At 47.5% G+C, this 20805-nt stretch overlaps 1 pseudogene; it reads left to right on the top strand.

Moving 5' to 3' along the window:
- Nucleotides 1–9310: 9310 nt before the first annotated feature.
- The window catches only part of LOC138637717 (piwi-like protein 1), a 33968-nt pseudogene continuing 22473 nt past the window's right edge, over nucleotides 9311–20805 (top strand).

Here is a 20805-nt window from a genome sequence, read left to right on the forward strand (position 1 = left end):
AATCCGTGAACCGGGCTTAAGCCACCAACTGCGGTCCTCGAGATTATCAGTGAAACGCGCTGGAGCGAATGAAAGGAAGCCCGTGATTGGCTGTCAGCGAGGATGTGACGGCTAGCGGGGAGATGCTGGCAGTGTGCTCTTTGTTTGGAGAAGTTGGCTGGTGGGCTGGGATGCGCGGCTTCCTGGGAGGGGAGAGGAGGGACCGGCCTGCGCTACGCCGGTGACGGTGACCCTTAATGCCTCCGGGACAGGCCCGTTAGCTGACAGGTTTCTGGCCGAGCTCCCGCGTCTGTGCGCGTTCATTGGCTGTGGGGAGCAGCACGAGCGGTGGTGTATACACCTGTGCGCAGGATTACCTCAGACAGGGCGGGCAGGCGCGGTCCATGCTGGGGAAGAGCGGGAAAAGCTGGGATTTATGCCGGGTTCTCGTTGTTCTGGTCACGTTTTTGTTTTCAGCGCCACTTTTGTGTACTGGGCTTACAGTAGGTTCAGAGAATTTATTGGCGTGTAGGAAACAATCGCGACATGTTAATTCGTGAGGTGTTTCTGCTCCACATCTGCTCACTAAATAAATTAGAAGTAGAATATAACTCCCACATCCACGAAACTGACCAAAATACTGTCCGAAACCACTTGAGGTAGAGGCACAGCTAGGGTTTTGGTTGATTCCAACTGGGAGACGCACCCTAAGGCTATGTGCATATTGCGGATTTTGATGCCGATCCGCAGCTGTTTTGGATGTGCAGAATTGCATCAAATCAGCAGTGTAGTGCACAAGCAATGTTAGTCAATGTGAAATTGAGAATTCTGCACATGCTGCGGAAAAATCCTCACGGATTTGCATCGTTTTATTTTCCGCAGCATGTCAATTCTTTTTGCTGATCTGTAGGGTTTCTGCACCCATTGACCATACCTCCCAACTTTTGAAGCTGGGAAAGAGGGACAAAGTTTGCCGCGCGCAACATGCGCCGCGGAAAATTTTAGGCCACGCCTCTGACCATACCCATTCACTGGTCACACCCATGTCCCAACCACACCCATTTTGCACTGCTGATCACACTGTTCATAAAGAATAATTATAAACAAAAAAATATGGCCACACAGTGCTCCATACTGTATAATGACCCCACATGATGCTCAATACTGTATAATAGCCACACAGTGCTCCATACTGTATAATGGCCGCACATGATGCTCAATACTGTATAATAGCCACACAGTGCTCCATACTGTATAATGGCCGCACATGATGCTCCATACTGTATAATGGCCACACAGTGCTCCATACTGTATAATGACCCCCACATGATGCTTAATACTGTATAATAGCCACACAGTGCTCCATCTATATATATAATTGCCTAAGGGTTTTTCCGTCTGTCTGTCCTGGAAATCCCGCGTCTCTGATTGGTCAAGGCCGCCAGGCCTCGACCAATCAGAGACCGGCACAGCATCGACGTAGAAATCCCGCGTCTCTGATTGGTCGAGGCCGCCAGGCCTCGACCAATCAGCAACGGGCACAGCGACGATGATGTCATAATGGTTGCCATGGCGACGATGATGTCATAAAGGTTGCCTCGACCAATCAGTGACGGGCACAGTTTGCCGCGAATTCTGGAATCATCATTGTCCATATATTACGGGGATATGCATATTCTAGAATACCCGATGCGACCAATCAGAGACGGGCACAGCATGGCGACGGTGATGTCATAAATGTTGCCTCGACCAATCAGCGACGGGCACAGTCTGCCGCGAATTCGCCTCGACCAATCAGCAACAGGCACAGTATCGACGTAGATGTCATAATGGTTGCCATGGCGACGATGATGTCATAAAGGTTGCCTCGACCAATCAGCGACGGGCACAGTCTGCCGCGAATTCTGGAATCATCATTGTCCATATATTACAGGGACATGCATATTCTAGAATACCCGATGCGTTAGAATCGGGCCACAATCTAGTACTGTATAATGGCTGCACATGATGCTCCATACTGTATAATAGCCACACATGATGCTCCGTACTGTATAATGACCGCACATGATGCTCCATACTGTATATTGGCTGCACATGATGCTCCATACTGTATACGTTAGAATCGGGCCACAATCTAGTACTGTATAATGGCTGCACATGATGCTCCATACTGTATAATAGCGACACATGATGCTCCGTACTGTATAATGACTGCACGTGATGCTCCATATTGTATAATGACCGCACATGATGCTCCATACTGTATATTGGCTGCACATGATGCTCCATACTGTATATTGGCTGCACATGATGCTCCATACTGTATAATGGCTGCACATGATGCTCCATACTGTATAATAGCCGCACATGATGCTCCATACTGTATAATGACCACACATGATGCTCCATACTGTATATTGGCCGCACATGATACTTCGTTCCGTATAATGGCCACACATAGCTACTCCTACACACGCGGCTGCGCTCCGTACACTGTGCACACACGGCTCCGCTCCGTACACACACGGCTCCACTCCATACATCTCATACACACACGGCTCCGCTCTGTACACCTCGTACACATTCAGCTCCGCTCCGTACACCTCGTACACATTCAGCTCCGATCCATACACCTCGTACACATTCAGCTCCGCTCCATACACCTCATACACGGCTCTGCTCCATACACCTCATACACACATGGCTCTGCTCCATACATCTCGTACACACGGCACTACTCCGTACACCTCATACACACACCGCTCCGCTCCATACACATTGCACACGCTGCTCCGCTCCGTATACCTTGCACACACACGGCTCCGCTGCTTACACCTCATACACATATGGCTCCTCTCCATACATCTCGTACACACACGGCACTACTCCGTACACCTCGTGCACACACGGCTCCGCTCTATACACATTGCACACGCTGCTCCGCTCTGTATACCTTGTACAAGCATGGCTCTGCTCTGTACACCTCGTACACACGTGGCTCCGCTCCGTACAACTCGTACACACGTGGCTCCGCTCCATACACCTTTCACATTCTGCTCTGATCCGCACACCTCTTACACACACGACTCCGCTCCATACACCTTCCACACGCTGCTCCGCTCCGTACACCTCGTACACACGCGGCTGTGCTCCGTACACCTCGTACACACGGCTCCGTACACCTCTTACACACGACTCCGCTCCGTACACCTTTCACATGCTGCTCCGCTCCGTACACACGCTGCTGTGCTCCGTACACCTCGTACACACGCGGTTGTGCTCCGTACACCTCGTACACACGCGGCTGTGCTCCGTACACCTCGTACACATGCGGCTGTGCTCCGTACACCTCGTACACACGGCTCCGTACTCCTCTTACACACGACTCCGCTCCGTACACCTTTCACATGCTGCTCCGCTCCGTAAAGCTCGTACACACGCGGCTGTGCTCCGTACACCTCGTACACATGGTTCCATACACCTTTCACAGTACGAGGTGCACCGAGCGGAGCTGCATGTGTGTGAGGTGTACCAAGCGGAGCCACGTGTGTGTACGAGGTGCACGGAGCGGAGCCGCGTGTGTGTGTGTACGAGGTGTACCAAGTGGAGCCGTGTGTGTGTACGAGGTGCACCGAGCGGAGCCACGTGTGTGTACGAGGTGTACCGAACGGAGCCGCGTGTGTATGTGTACGAGGTGCACCGAGCGGAGCCGCGTGTGTGTACGAGGTGCACCGAGCGGAGCAGCGTGTGTGTACGAGGTGCACCGAGCGGAGCAGCGTGTGTGTACGAGGTGCACCGATCGGAGCCACGTGTGTGTACGAGGTTCACCGAGCGGAGCCGCGTGTGTGTGTACAAGGTGTACCGAGCGGAGCCGCGTGTGTGTACGAGGTGCACCGAGCGGAGCCGCGTGCATGTACAAGGTGCACCGAGCGGAGCCGCGTGCGTTTACGAAGTGCACCGAGCAAAGCCGCGTGCGTGTACGAAGTGCACCGAGCATAGCCGCGTGCATGTACGAGGTGCACCGAGCGGAGCCGCGTGCGTGTATGAGGTGCACCAAGCGCAGCCGCGTGTGTTTACGAGGTGCACCGAGCGGAGCCGCGTGTGTGTACGAGGTGCACCGAGCAGAGCCGCGTGTGTATGTCTGTGTACGAAGTGTACCGAGCGGAGCCTCAGCCGCCTGTGTGTACCGAGCGGAGCTGCAGCTTGTAATTAGCACATGATGATACAGTGACTGACTGTCATAGGGGCTTAGCCCTTTTATGCCTGGGGAAAAAAAGCAGCCACATTGATTAGTGTTGTCACTCTCTCCCAGGGAGCTGCAGTTGCTCCTCCTCCGCAATGCACTGGACGGAGTGAGTCATCTCTGTGACATCCACTACTCACTGATCTGCATCTGTCCCATTAGCTAGCCTCCAGTCCACTCATGGTCTGCTGCTTAAATTGCCGCTGGCACCCAGGCTGTGTTATGTACACACCTCAGGTGTCCCCTCTCTCTCTGAACTGTGACGCACACTGGAAGACTCAGGAACATGGGGAAGGGGTGTGGCCTAACAAAAGGGGGCGTGTGACAGCAGCTTCTCCTGTTCTGTCTGCAGGACAGCCGGGACAAGCATCAAATCCGGGGCAGTCCCGCACGATGAGGGACAGTTGGGAGGTATGATTGACTTCCATTATGTCAGGCAAATCCGCAGGTTTAAAAAGATTTGCGGTTTTGCTTGTGGAGTTGGGTGCGAGAAACGCTGGAGATCGGGAGGAGGGAAGTGTGTGGGGGAGACTGCAGAGAAGATGTGCATGTCTGTGTGAGGGTGTTTGTGTGTGTAGACAGGCATAATCCAATGGGACTATTAGTCCCATCCGGCTATGCCTGCTACAGTGACAGCTAGCCAATGATGGGACAGTAGTAGTCCCATCATCCAGCTACTGTGTAAAAAAAACAAAAAACTACACATACAGTACATAGATCATACAGTATATACTCACACATAGTCCCCAAAGCCCTCAATCACCTGTAAAAAATAAATAAACCAACAGTATACTCCCTGATCCAATGTAACCCATTTAATAACGAGTGTCCCACGACGATCTCCCGTGGAGAGCTGTCATATCAAATCTTTTTAAACCTGCGGATTTGCCTGACATAATGGAAGTCAATCATACCTCCCAACTGTCCCTCATTGTGCTCCGGTTATACAATGACGGCAGGTAATCCTCCGCACTGTATTCCTCAGCCGCCGTGAGTTCAGCAGAGTTCATACTGTCACTTGCAGCACCGCTGTGTATACCCCCATAGGCAGACTCTATAGCATAATGCACCACCATAGGCAGACTATATAGCATAATGCACCCCGCCCCATAGGCAAAATCTAGAATACTGCACACACCCCCTCCCCATAGGCCGAATCTATAGCATAATACACCCCCCATAGGGGACTCTATAAAATAATGGACCCACCCTATAGACAGACTCTATAGCATACTGCACACACCCTCATAGGCATGCAATATAATATACTGCACACACCCTCCCCCTAGGCAGACTCTATAGTATACTGCACACACCGTCTACCCATAGGCAGACCCTATAGTATACTGCACACACCCTCTCCCCATTGGCAGACTCTATAGAATACTGCACACACACCCTCCCCATAGGCAGCCTCTATAGAATACTGCACACACACACACCCTTTCCACAGGCAGACCCTATAGTATACTGCACACACCCTCTCCCCATAGGCAGACTGTATATAACATAAAGCACCCCATAAAAACAATAAATCTAATACCTCTCTTTCTCCTGGTTCCTCCGCTGCTCTGAGCGCCCGCACACCTCCAGACAGCGCCGAGCATTGACGTCATCGCGCCTGCTGTCAGTGTCGGTGTCAGTCACGTCAGACGCTGGCTGGGATGATGGGAGAGGGAGCGTAACGCTTCCTCTCTCATCAATGCAGTCAGCTGTATTGGCATCCAGCTGATACAGAATACAGCTGAACCTGCGATGACGGGCAGGGGACCAACTGCTGCTACCGGGCCACCCACCGCCTGCGCAGGGACCCCATAGCTGCCGGGTGGCAGAGCAAGGAGATCTATTCTCCCTGCTCTGCCGCAATGTAACTGTATCGGTGCTGTGCAAGCCAATACAGTTGCAGTAGCGTAGCTCTGGGTGGGCCCCCTCAGAGACCGGGGCGACTGCCCCCCGATAGCTACGTTACTTACGTCAGGTGTCCGGCAGAAAAAAACGTGTAAGAAATCATGGCTGTAGAATGAACATGGGTCCCGATTCATAAAGATTTGCTTGGTGGAGTTCGACTCCTGAGATGCACGCATCGTCATGGCTCTGACAAATGGCATGCGTCACTATGGCCAAGCCAGAAGTCTTACTCCAGTCAGGGACTAGTGTGAGCTCTGGGGTAGTGATTGACACTTCTTAGAGCTGTAGCGTCATTCCCCAGCTGCTCGAATTTCACACCCCAACTCCTATTTTGATGGAGCTGGGAGCAAGTGGCATAAAAATGCTAAAAGTTCCAAAATTTGTCGGAACCCAAAGTTGCAGCAAAATTTTGCAACGTTTCTAATATTTTGCTCCACTTTTTTCGTGTTGTAAAAGCTTTGATGAATCATGGCCATGAGGTGAAAAGCCAAATACAATGCATTGATCTTCTGTGACCATTCAGCACTTTTCAAACTGAATATGAGGTTTTTAGTTGACATTTTGATTTAAAGTGTACAAGCCCACTGTCTGGTCAAGGCGACCTCTTTAGTCGGTACCTACTTTGTTACTACTGTTGCAACGTTTTCGTTTTGTGATTTTGTTAGCACATTTTTTGCAGGTAAAGGGTCTCTGTGCTACTCAGCCCCCATCTGTTTTGAGGCTTACTGACAGAGTGAGGTAAACTACAAGAGTTAGGGACCATCCTGTTTGGGTACACCTTGTCACAGAGGGACGGCTTTTGTGTTTTGTTTTGTTTTCTAAATAGTGTCAACCCAGTATCCTATTTTAGTTCCATATAAATCACATCAAAATCTGTTCTTTCTTTTTTTGGCCCACCAAAATTGTGTCCGTAAGTAGGCTATGCCACTAAAATAAAACATTTGGAGTACTAAATTTGTCCAAACATTTCCCCATGGGGGGTACATTTTTTAAAAATCTTTTATGGATATAATACACACCCTTGCCCAAAAATTGAATGGCTGTAGCAGCTTACAACACGTTTATCATGGTGTTCTAGTGGCAGCGAATGATGATATGTTGAGGAATGCCTCATTAAAATCTAGGCCAAATGTTAAGGAGCGTGTTTCCTAGACTTGTAATGCCTATACACAAAGTGCATGGGCTGACAAACATTTCCCCATGGGGGTTACAGTTTTAAAAAAATTATTTTTGGGTATCATAGACACCCTTGCCCAAAAACTGAATGGCCGTAGCAGCATGCAACATGTTCACCATGGTGTTCTTGTGGCAAATGATAATATATGGAGGAAGGCATTATTAAAAACTAGACCCAATGTTAAGGAGCAGGTCTCATACACTTGTAATGCCCATACACGGAGTGCATGGGCTGACCAACATTCCCCCATTGTGGGTAAATTTATAAAAAATATTTTCTGGGCATCATTCACACCCTTGACAAAAATTGGACTGGCTGTAGCAGCACAGAACACATTACCCTTGGTGATCTAGTGGCGGAAAAAAAAGGAGACATAGGATAAATCAAACTGAAATCAAAGAAATAAAATGTGACTCCACCTATGAAAGAAAATAAAAGGGAGGGGCGAACAAAGGCTCATAAATATGAAGCCAGAATGTGTCCAACGAGATATGTTTGTCCCTAGCAACAGCTCAGAGACAGGTCTATAAATAAAAACATAATATAAAAGTCTTTGAATAATTTTCTATTGTAGAGGTTTACACTACCTCATTAGAGGACTGTCCAGAGCTATGAAAAATGGAAATGGAAAATATAATAATAAATGGGAAGAAGATACATACATCTCCTTTTTACAAAATTTTCCCCTGGGGGAGTAACATTTCTTTTGGTTTCAAATTGGTAACTGCCATCGTATAGACACTTTTGCCAAATATTGCACTGGTGAATCAGCACAGAACACGATAAACCTGGTGCTCTAGTGGTGCAGAATGAGGAAACATTGATGAAGGCCTTATTAAAAACTAAGCCCAATGTAAAGGAGTGTGTCTCCTAGACTTGTAATGCCCATATACGAAGTGCATGGGCTGACAAACATTTCCCCATGGGGGTTACAGTTTAAAAAAAAATATTTTTTGTATCATAGACACCCTTGCCCAAAAACTGAATGGCCGTAGCAGCATGCAACATGTTCACCATGGTGTTCTTGTGGCGAATGATAATATATGGAGGAAGGCATTATTAAAAACTAGACCCAATGTTAAGGAGCGGGTCTCATACACTTGTAATGCCCATACACGGAGTGCATGGGCTGACCAACATTCCCCCATTGTGGGTAAATTTATAAAAAATATTTTCTGGACATCATTCACACCCTTGACAAAAATTGGACTGGCTGTAGCAGCACAGAACACATTACCCTTGGTGATCTAGTGGCGGAAAAAAAAGGAGACATAGGATAAATCAAACTGAAATCAAAGAAATAAAATGTGACTCCACCTATGAAAGAAAATAAAAGGGAGGGGCGAACAAAGGCTCATAAATATGAAGCCAGAATGTGTCCAACGAGATATGTTTGTCCCTAGCAACAGCTCAGAGACAGGTCTATAAATAAAAACATAATATAAAAGTATTTGAATAATTTTCTATTGTAGAGGTATACACTACCTCATTAGAGGACTGTCCAGAGCTATGAAAAATGGAAAATATAATAATAAATGGGAAGAAGATATGTACATCTCCTTTTTACAAAATTTTCCCCTGGGGAAGTAACATTTCTTTTGGTTTCAAATTGGTAACTGCCATCGTATAGACACTTTTGCCAAATATTGCACTGGTGAATCAGCACAGAACACGATAAACCTGGTGCTCTAGTGGTGCAGAATGAGGAAACATTGATGAAGGCCTTATTAAAAACTAAGCCCAATGTAAAGGAGTGTGTCTCCTAGACTTGTAATGCCCATATACGAAGTGCATGGGCTGACAAACATTTCCCCATGGGGGTTACAGTTTTAAATAATTATGGGTATCATAGACACCCTTGCCCAAAAATTGAATTGCTGTAGCAGCATACAACATGTTCACTATGGTGATCTAGTGGTGGAGAAGGAGGAAACATTGATGAAGGCATCATTAAAAACTAGGCACAATACACACTAGTGCCTGGTTTGTGGACAAAGTAAAAGATGAGCAGACGAGCAAGATCCTGGGCCCGCGGCCGAGCTCGTGTGCAGGACCTGGCCCCACAAAGACCACTTGGACAGGTACAGCAGCTCCAAGGACCCGGCAGTCAGACCTTAGCTGCCAGCGCCTGAGCCTTTGCTCGTCGGAAGAGGGCACCAGAGAGGTCTGCCGGCAGCGGCACCAGAGAGACCATCACCCGAGGTTCTGCAGGTGTCAGCTGGACTTGCAGAAGTGTCTTTCGGGGAACGGGGCGGCCATAGGCGTGACTTCCATGACATCGGGGTGAACACCCGGCAGACTATCGAACACGTCCAAAAATCTAAAGCTGGCACCTCTGGAACCAAGATTGCTCTTGTGACCAACTACATCATGCTCGTGTCCCGACCACAGTGGGCCCTGTGTCAGTATCACGTTGCGTTCAACCCTGCCATGGAGTCCAAGCGTTTGCAGTATTGCTTCCTGTACCAGCATGAAGAAACCATCGGGAAGGCGCCGGCGTTTGATGGAACCTTGTTGTTTTTACTAAAAAGACTGAATAAGGTCCGGGGCAGCACGGTGGCGCAGTGGTTAGCACTACAGCCTTGCAGCGCTGGGGTCCTGGGTTCCAATCCCACCCAGGACAACATCTGCAAAGAGTTTGTATGTTCTCTCCGTGTTTGCGTGGGTTTCCTCCGGGCACTCCGGTTTCCTCCCACATGCCAAAGACATACTGATAGGAATTCTAGATTGTGAGCCCAATCGGGGACAGTGATGATAATGTGTGCAAAACTGTAAAGCGCTGCGGATTATGTTAGCGCTATATAAAAATAAAGATTATTATTATTATTATCGAGGTGTTCAGACAAACTCAAAATGGAGAGAACGTGCGAATAACAATCAGCCTGACCAACAAGCTTCCACCGACCTCGCCCACCTGCCTCCATTTCTATAACATCATTTTCCGAAGACTCCTGAAGATAATGGATATGAAGCAGATAGGACGCAATTATTACAACCCGAGCGACGCCACCGAAGTCAGAGCCCACTGACTCGCCATCAGCATGGGGTTTTCCACCTCCATCCTCCAGTACGAGTCCAGCATCATGTTGAGCATTGATGTCAGCCATAAAGTCCTCAGGAACGAGACTGTGCACGACATCATGAGCAGCCTCTCCTCGTGTAGCCCTCAGAGGTTCCAAGGACGCCTGCTGCAAGGATCTGATTGGACAGATTGTCCTCACCAAGTACAACACAAAAACCTACCGTATAGATGAGATCGCCTGGAACATGACTACGTAGAGAATACGAAAGGCTAGCACTCGACTATTCAGGATGTGACGGTGCAAGTGAACGGAACCATAAGTCCCAAGCAATATACAGATATATAATCACTGCACTCGTACTATGAAAATGCTTGTTGCAGGTGAAAAAGTTTATTGAAACCAGTGTTGCAGTAAAAAACAGTGGTGATGCGATAGGCATAAATGACGTTTCGGCCAGCTCGTGGCCTTGATCACAGTATCGCTGAAACAAATGACATAAAAACAAAATGAACAACTATATACAGAACATATTTACATATATACAGTTCACGAACACATGTCAGAGAACCAAGATCAGAGTGGAACATATGATGTCAGTGCTCCTAATTCTTGAGGACGAAAAAACGAACAATCGGGAGGCATGGAGATAGATATGGCATGCACTGAAGCTAGAGGATAAGACGATGATGATAATGCAACATACCCTAGTAGGAAAATTCCGTGTTTACTGCTGCACTACAGTGTTGCTAAGCGTATCAGCCAGAGAATGCGTACGGTAGTCCTAAAAAGTGATGAAACATGGAAGGTAATAGGAAATAATCAAGAGTATCACCAGAGGCTAAGATATATCTAGATGGAAAAAGACCATGACATACTTGCCAATCTATGTTTCTACTGCTCCTCATAAAGATATAGAAAATTAATTGATGCTGTACCATGGAGCATACATATAGTTGTGGCTGTAGGAACAGAAAAGAGTGAATTATCTGTTGGATCCGTATGAGGTGGATAGGACAAATGGACTATGGTATACTTGCCAGTTTAGTGCTCCTAATGTATAAAGTGTACCGGGCCGGTCGGCGTAGTATGGAGCGCACATATGGGGCTGGCTATGGGGGATATATAAAATATATATAATGGGTTAAGTCCATATTAAGTCCATACTGGGTATAAATAGGTAACCATAATGTACTTGCCGATTTAATTGTAGTACTATTCAAGCTATAATACACCGGATGTCCCCAGTATGTGGATGGTGCATAGGGATATAGCTGTGGGGACAGACGTATACAGGGTAAGTAGATTGTAAGGTAGGCTTATAACAGGTAATTTTGTAATATATGCGCTACCTGCCAGTATGTAGATTCCGTCCCAATACAACTGTATAGATCCTGTGTTCTGTATGCAATGAGAGCAGTAGTGCACATAGATTTAGCTGTAAAAGAAACTGGTGTAAGGGTAAAGTGTAATGGGAAGCCCGAGTAACTTATCTGGTAAATGGGGTCCTCACATCCGTAGTCCGCTGGTAGCGTTTGTGGTAGGGGGGGCCGGCGTTGGTGGCCAAGTGGTGGATGCAGACACACACCGGGTCTTTGCAGAGGAGCGGCTGCCATGTCGGTTGTGGCAGCACTGTATATAGCCCCAGCCGGTCAGGTGACCGGATCTACCTACTGGCGCCCGCATCTGCGCAGTCAGTGTGGAGCTAGGTGAAAGAGCCCAGGGCCGCCGACGCATGCGCTGTGACTAAAGGGCCATGATGCCGAGGGGGACGCCAGCAGCTGTGTTCTGTACCTCAGAGCTGCAAGATGGCGCCCGCGCCTGCGCAATGTGAAGCTGGATAGAGATCCAGTGTAACAGCGTTGTGGAATGTGCGTTCAATTTGCAACTCCCTTAGTGGAGAAAGAGGGACATATCAGCGTTGCTAGGGAGGAAGAGGAACATGTCAGCGTTGTTAGAGGGCCCATGTGGGATGTACCGGTGTTCCAATTACACCTCTCTGACCGACAACAGGGACGCCCCAGCGTTACTAAGGGGGAAGGGGAAGAAGGGGGCGCTACAGCCCCCAAGGGGACTTTTATTTCTGTTTTTCCCATTTATTTCCTTTTTTTTCAATCATTTACTTTATTATTTTCCTTCATTTCTTTCCTTTATTTCAGTTTGGACTCCTTCCAGTTATAGATAAATATATGTATGCATTCTATGTCTGCAGAGTTTCTAAGGATCAGCACCCTGTACAATTGTACATCACATCTCTCAATACATCTTACACGAGTAACGCTGTAGCGCCCCCTTCTTCCCCTTCCCCCTTAGTAACGCTGGGGCGTCCCTGTTGTCGGTCAGAGAGGTGTAATTGGAACATCGGTACATCCCACATGGGCCCTCTAACAACGCTGACATGCTCCTCTTCCTCCCTAGCAACGCTGATATGTCCCTCTTTCTCCACTAAGGGAGTTGCAAATTGAACGCACATTCCACAACGCTGTTACACTGGTTCTCTATCCAGCTTCACATTGCGCAGGCGCGGGCGCCATCTTGCAGCTCTGAGGTACAGAACACAGCTGCTGGCGTCCCCCTCGGCATCATGGCCCTTTAGTCACAGCGCATGCGTCGGCGGCCCTGGGCTCTTTCACCTAGCTCCACACTGACTGCGCAGATGCGGGCGCCAGTAGGTAGATCCGGTCACCTGACCGGCTGGGGCTATATACAGTGCTGCCACAACCGACATGGCAGCCGCTCCTCTGCAAAGACCCGGTGTGTGTCTGCATCCACCACTTGGCCACCAACGCCGGCCCCCCCTACCACAAACGCTACCAGCGGACTACGGATGTGAGGACCCCATTTACCAGATAAGTTACTCGGGCTTCCCATTACACTTTACCCTTACACCAGTTTCTTTTACAGCTAAATCTATGTGCACTACTGCTCTCATTGCATACAGAACACAGGATCTATACAGTTGTATTGGGACGGAATCTACATACTGGCAGGTAGCGCATATATTACAAAATTACCTGTTATAAGCCTACCTTACAATCTACTTACCCTGTATACGTCTGTCCCCACAGCTATATCCCTATGCACCATCCACATACTGGGGACATCCGGTGTATTATAGCTTGAATAGTACTACAATTAAATCGGCAAGTACATTATGGTTACCTATTTATACCCAGTATGGACTTAATATGGACTTAACCCATTATATATATTTTATATATCCCCCATAGCCAGCCCCATATGTGCGCTCCATACTACGCCGACCGGCCCGGTACACTTTATACATTAGGAGCACTAAACTGGCAAGTATACCATAGTCCATTTGTCCTATCCACCTCATACGGATCCAACAGATAATTCACTCTTTTCTGTTCCTACAGCCACAACTATATGTATGCTCCATGGTACAGCATCAATTAATTTTCTATATCTTTATGAGGAGCAGTAGAAACATAGATTGGCAAGTATGTCATGGTCTTTTTCCATCTAGATATATCTTAGCCTCTGGTGATACTCTTGATTATTTCCTATTACCTTCCATGTTTCATCACTTTTTAGGACTACCGTACGCATTCTCTGGCTGATACGCTTAGCAACACTGTAGTGCAGCAGTAAACACGGAATTTTCCTACTAGGGTATGTTGCATTATCATCATCGTCTTATCCTCTAGCTTCAGTGCATGCCATATCTATCTCCATGCCTCCCGATTGTTCGTTTTTTCGTCCTCAAGAATTAGGAGCACTGACATCATATGTTCCACTCTGATCTTGGTTCTCTGACATGTGTTCGTGAACTGTATATATGTAAATATGTTCTGTATATAGTTGTTCATTTTGTTTTTATGTCATTTGTTTCAGCGATACTGTGATCAAGGCCACGAGCTGGCCGAAACGTCATTTATGCCTATCGCATCACCACTGTTTTTTACTGCAACACTGGTTTCAATAAACTTTTTCACCTGCAACAAGCATTTTCATAGTACGAGTGCAGTGATTATATATCTGTATGGAACATGACTACAGCGTCCACCTTCAAGAAGGCAGACGGAAGCGAGGTCAGCTTTGTGGACTACTATAGGAACCAATACAATGAACAAGTGAAAGAAATGATCCAGCCACTAATCGTGAACAACCCCTGGAGGCCCAAACCGGGAGCCACAGACGGAGCCATCGTACTGGTGCCAGAGTTCTGTAACCTAACAGGTCTAACCAACAGAATGAGAAACTACTTCAACGTCATGAAAGACCTGGCCGTTCACACCCGCTTACCACCAGAACAGAGGCAAAAAGACAAATCTGCTGAATATAATCCAGTTTGCTGATTGGTTGCGAGAGCTGAGGGGTCCCGTTCTGATCAGCCACCGAGATATGAATAATTGGCTGCTCTTTTACACCCAGAGAAATTATGACGCGGCAAACGCTCTTCTGCAGAACATGTTCAAGATCACACAGCAAATGCGCATGAAGATGAACTGGGCGGTGTTGGTTGAAATCAAGGACTTTTTTGTGGTTTTTGGTGAATTTTTGAAAAAAAAGTAGAACAAGGCTAGCAGACAGAACTATGCAACTTATGCCTGCGAAGCTACGATTTTTCCACCACAGATACACCAGGCCTCTGCCTGACATAGCAGACTGTATACATTTTCATTATTTTTTTTTTTTTTTGTTAAACAATAAATACTGAGTAGACCAAGGCTAGCAGACAGAACAATGCAAAGTATGCCTCCAAACAGAAGATTTTGACACCACAGATACACCAGGCGTGTGACGGAGATAACAGACTGTATACATGTTTTTTATTTTTTTAAAACAATAAATAGTAAGTAGACCAAAGGTAGCAGACAGAGGAATGTAAAGTATGCCTGCAAAGCACGGATTTTAACACCAATGATACACCAGGCGTCAGCCAGAGATAACAGACTGATCAAAATGTGGCCTTGATTTTTTTTGGCACATCAAAATTGTGTAAAAAAGTTGGCTATGACACCCAAAAACAAAATTGGAGTACTAAAATTTTAAGATATTTAGCGCAATGGTATGCAATGCGTGTGGCGTACAACTCACAGTGATAAATATAACAACTGTAGCTAAATTTTTTGGGGCAGCAAAATGGTGTCCAAAAATATTGTAAGACACTACAATATATTGGATAGTACCCCCCAAAAAAGGACAGATTTTTAGGCCCACTCACATCTGATGCCTGATGCAGTGTATGGGCTGACAAACATTTCCTCAAGGGGGATACATTTTTAAAAAAATATACTATGGGCATCATAGACACCCCTGCCAAAAATTGGACTGCCTATAGCAGCACAGAACACGTTAAGTGTGCTGATCTAGTGGTGGAGAATAATAAGACATTGCTGAAGGCCTTATTAAAAACTAGGCCCAATGTAAAGGAGAGTGTCTCCTAGGCTTGTAATGCCCATACACGCAGTGCATGGTCTGACAAACATTTCCCCAATAGGGATACATTTGTAAAAAGTATACTATGGGCATCATAGACACCCTTGCCAAAAATTGAACTGCCTGTAGCAGCACAGAAGACGTTAAGCCTGGTGATCTAGTGGTGGAGAATGAGGAGATATAAAGATAAATCATACTGAAATCAAACAAATAAATAAAGGATGAAACTCCACTGATGAAAATAAATAACAAAATGGAGGGGAGAACACAGGTTCATAGATCTGAAGCCAGAATGTGTCCAACGAGATATGTTTGTCCCTAGCAACAGCTCAGAGACAGGATATAAAAATAAATATAGTATTTCAATATTTTCATAGTGTAGAGGTATACACTAGGTCATAAAAGGACGATCCAGAGACTGGAAAAACTGGAAAATGTATGAATAAATAGGATAAATATACGTACATCTCATTTTGATGACAGTTCCCCCTGGGGGAGTTTATTTTGGTTTCTAATTAGTAATGGGCATCAGAAAAACACCCTTGCACAAAAATTGAGTGACTTCCATCACGGAATACTTTCACCCTGGTGTTGTACTGGTTGTGTATGATGAGGATAAGGATGAGGATAACACCAAATCAGGACGCGGATACCCATGTTTGGTTGAGGAGAGGTGCATGGCAATACACCTCCACAAAAAAGACAATGTATTAGAGATTATGTTTTGCTGTTTTCACTTGGTGATGTACAGAAGTCTTGCCCAATCCAGCCCTTGTTCATTTTTATAAGAGTCAGCCTTAAACCCTAAAAACCCGCTCTGACAACGCTAGCAGCAGGGCAGACCAGGACCTCCAAGATGTTCAGAGCCAGTTCATGCCACGTGTCCAGCTTGGATACCCAATAATTAAAAGGCACAGAGGAATCATGGAGGACATTTGTACAATCTGCAAAGTACTCCCTCAGCATCTTCCCAAACATTGCACTTCTTGTGACAGCACCCCTTGCTTCTGTGCTGGCACGATGGGAGGTTCTGAGAAAACTGTTCAAGAACTTTGCCATTGTTCCCCTACCTGAGCTGGATTGTACTTCTGTCTCTCTCGCTTGGACTCCTTGGTTATACAACAAACTCTGACGTCTGCTGCCAGTGTTCTCACATGGGAATTTTCTAAGTAATTCCGCTACAAGGGCCCTCTGGTAGAACAACGTTTTAGTACACCTCTCTGCCTCTGGCAGAAGTGATTGAAAGTTCCCCTTGTAGCGTGGGTCTAGAAGTGTCAGTAATGAGTGTCACCAAAAATTTTTATAATGCGAGGGTCACGTGACACGCAGCACAAGATAAAGTCAGCCATGTGTGCCAGACTGCTAAAAGGCAAGTCTTCCGTGTCCTCACCGACAGGACGACTGACCATGCTGTCCTCTTCATCCTCCTCCTCCCTGTCCTTTGGCCACCCCCGGTGAACAGACGGTATGACAGCTGTGCTTGTAGTACCGTCTATAGCGCATGAAAGTAGCTCCTGTTCCTCCTCCTCATTTCCTACCAATCCATAATGGAAAGACATGAGGCTGGGCTGAGTGTAATCCCCCTGTATGGTTCATTGATCCATGTCCTCGTGCTCTGCCTGCAATGCATCCTCTTTAAGGCTATGTGCCCACATTGCAGCGTTTTGCAAGCGTTTTTAGCTAGAAGAATGCTTGTGCTTTTCCAAGCGATTTGAAGCAGCGCTTGGAAAAGTGATTGACAGGTTGTTCACACTTGTAAAAGTTTAAAAAAAAAGTAAAAGAATGTTAAAAATAATTTTAAAAAATAAGGTTATTCTCACCTTCTGACGGCCCCAGATCTCCTCAGCGGTGCTCCCGGTACGTTCCTTTCCCAGGAATGATTTGCACGAAGGACCTTTCCTTTGTGACGTAAAGGTCGCGTGACAGCGACATCATCTCAGGTGATTCGCGCAATGCATCCCTGGGAACGGAAGCCACCGCGTGCACCGCTAAGAACCGTGAGGACTTCGGGGGCCATCAAAAGGTAGGTTTATCCCTATTTTTTATTTTAATTCTTTTTTTTTTTTTTTTTACAGGAATATCGTACCCAGGCCCTGGAGGAGAGTTTCCTCTCCTCTAGATCCTGGGTACCATCCGCACATGAAGCGCTCACTTTCCGCATGGTGGGCATAGCCACATGCATAAAGTGAGCGTTTCAACGCAATCTTATGGCGATGAAATCACTGCGATTCCGCAGAAATAATTAACATGTTCCAACGCGTGGGGACATCGCACACCAGTGAGCCTGAAGCTGCAAACGCCGCTGAAGCACGGCAAGGGCGGCTGAAGCTGTAGCTGACTTTTTAAAATGGGGAAACAGATGGCGTACTTCCACTAGCAGATCCGGCAGCTCCAGGTAGCTTTTCAGAAAACTTTGAACCACAAGGTTAAGCACATGGGCCAGGCAAGGTATATGTGTGAGCTCACCTTGCCTCAGAGCCGCCACCAGGTTCTGGCCATTGTCACACACGACCATGCCTAGCTGTAGGTTCAGCGGTGTCATCCAAATATCTCACTGCTCTTTCAGCACTATCCACAACTCTTCTACATTGTGCGATTTGTCACCTATGCAGATTAGCTTCAGCACAGCCTGTTGCCGCTTGGCTGAGGCAGTGCTGCAGTGCTTCCAGCTTCTGACTGATGTGTTGATCTCAGAGATGGAGGCTGAAGAGGAGGAGGTGCAGGAGCTGTAGACTGTGGGGGCAACCCTGATTAACGTAGGGCCCGCAATCCTCGGCATGGGAAGGATGTGTTCCATCCCAAGGTCAGGCTGGGTTCCGGCTTCCACTATGTTATCCCAGTGTGCTGTCAGTGAGATGTACCGTTCCTGCCCACAAGCTCTTGTCCACGTGTCCGTGGTTAGGTGGACTTTCCCAGTAACAGCATTGAGGGCACGGGTAATGTTGTGGGACATATGCTGGGGTAATGCCGGTATGGCACACCGGGAGAAATAGTGGCGACTGAGGACCGAGTACCTTGGGACAGGCCGCCGCCATCAGGTTGCGGAAAGCTTCCATCTCAATGAGCCTAAAAGGCAACATTTCGAGCGCAAGCAGAAGAGAAATGTTAGAATTTAGTACTGTGGCCTGTGGGGCACTGGCTGGGTATTTCTGCTTGCGTTCCAATGACTGGAGTATAGACAACTGAAGGCTATGCTGGGACAAGGATGTGGACGGGCTTGATGATGGTGCTGCTTGACTGTGCAACAACACGTGCAGGGCTAGAGGCATCTTCACATGCACAGTGGACTAGGGATTGGCTTCTACACAGAACAGTGGAAGAAGCAGTGGTGTCACCTGCAGACAGTGTTCCTGGAGCCTGGGGTTCGGCCCACAAAGTCGGGTGCTTTGCTGCCATGTGCCTGATCATGCTGGTGGTGGTCCGGCTGGTAGTTTTGCTACCCCTGCTGATGCGGGCATGGCAAGTGCTGCAAATGGCCTGTTTGGGGTTATCGGCAGAGTCTTTAAAAAATAACCAGACTCAGGAAGATCTAACAGTTGGAATGGCAACTTCCTTCATGTTGGTGTTACGGGGAACAGATGTACACCTTCTGTCCGTGGCCACCACACTGCTTTCCTCCTGCCTGTTGGAGTGATATGCCTCCTTCCCTATGTGTGCTGCTGTCTGCGATCTGCATGTCCTGCGAGGTTGGGTCAGTCACTGTCATCCACCAGCTCGTCTTCCACATCCACACCCTGCTCCTCCTCCTGACTTTCTGGCAATTGTGTCTCATCATCATCCACCTCTTGGGACACTTTCCCACCATCTCCTTCGTGTGACCGTGGCTGGTCAAAGTTTTGGGCATCGCTACATGCGATCTCATCTGGCCCCACTTCAAGTTGACCGGCCAAGAGTCCGGAATCTTGAAAGGGAAGACTGAACAGCTCTTCGGTGTGTCCAAGTGTGGGATCAGTTGTCTCAGGGCACTCAGCATGGTGGGATGAAGGAGGATCAGGGTGAGGAATATCCGGTCCACACTCACGGCTACTAAGACTTGACCGTGTGGAAGACATGGTGGTCGTAGTGGTGGCCAAGTGACTGGAAGCATTATCTGCTGTCCAACCAACCACCGTTTCACACTGCTCTGGCTTCAATAGTGGTGTGCTGTGGTCCCCTAGAAACTGGGACAGGAAGGTCCAGCGCAAAGATGTGGGCCTTTGTTGTGGCCCACTTTCAGCTTGGCCACGGCCTTGTCCTCTGCATGCACCATCAGCATCACGTCCACTTCCCCTTGCCTTGCCCATTTTAAATGGACTACTGAACTATGTAAAAAGCTCAACACAAATGTATTTATTTGGAGCAAAATTATATGTGATCAGTATGCCTGCAAAGCTATGATTTTTCCACCACAGATGCAACAGGCCGCAGCCACAGATAACAGACTGTATAATAATTTTTTCTGTTGTATGTGAAATTTGGGAAAAAATAAAACAATGAGTAGAACAAGGCTAGCAGATGCAGCGCCCCAGAGTTCTGGTCATTGCAGTAATGTCGTTCTACCAGGGGGAGCGATGTTACGTCTTCACCCTGCCAGGTATCACAGCCACACACACACTTCACACGCCAGTCCACCAGGGGGAGCTAAGGGTTCTATGTACTAGGCCACTCCTCACAAAGGGTAAAAGTGGTGGGTTGGTTAGGAAGTCTAAGACAGTTGGAGTCAGGAGAAGGAGAGGGAGAGAAGCAGACTGTGCTCGGCCCAGGGAATCCCTGTCAGGCAGACAGTGGAAAAAGGAAAGAACATCAGCGGCTCAGTGGGAAAGAAGGACACGGAGCTGCGCCTGCAACCCATGCGGCAGCCTCCTAAGAAAGGACACGAAAGGAAGTGTGCCGTAGTGAGTGAGCACCAAAAGTCATAGCAACAGGAGTGAAACATCAGTGGGAGACCAGCTAGAAGCAGGCTGCCTCCATCTGAGCGCAGATCTGGTGGCCAGAACACCGAGGAAGTAATAGACTCTACGCTTTACTTTAGACACCGGCAGGGCAGTCGATTCCAAGTTGGCTGTCCAACCTAAACACCTAAGCAGACAAGG

The sequence above is a fragment of the Ranitomeya imitator genome, chromosome 5, assembly GCF_032444005.1.
Source record: "Ranitomeya imitator isolate aRanImi1 chromosome 5, aRanImi1.pri, whole genome shotgun sequence".
Lineage (NCBI taxonomy): Eukaryota > Metazoa > Chordata > Amphibia > Anura > Dendrobatidae > Ranitomeya > Ranitomeya imitator.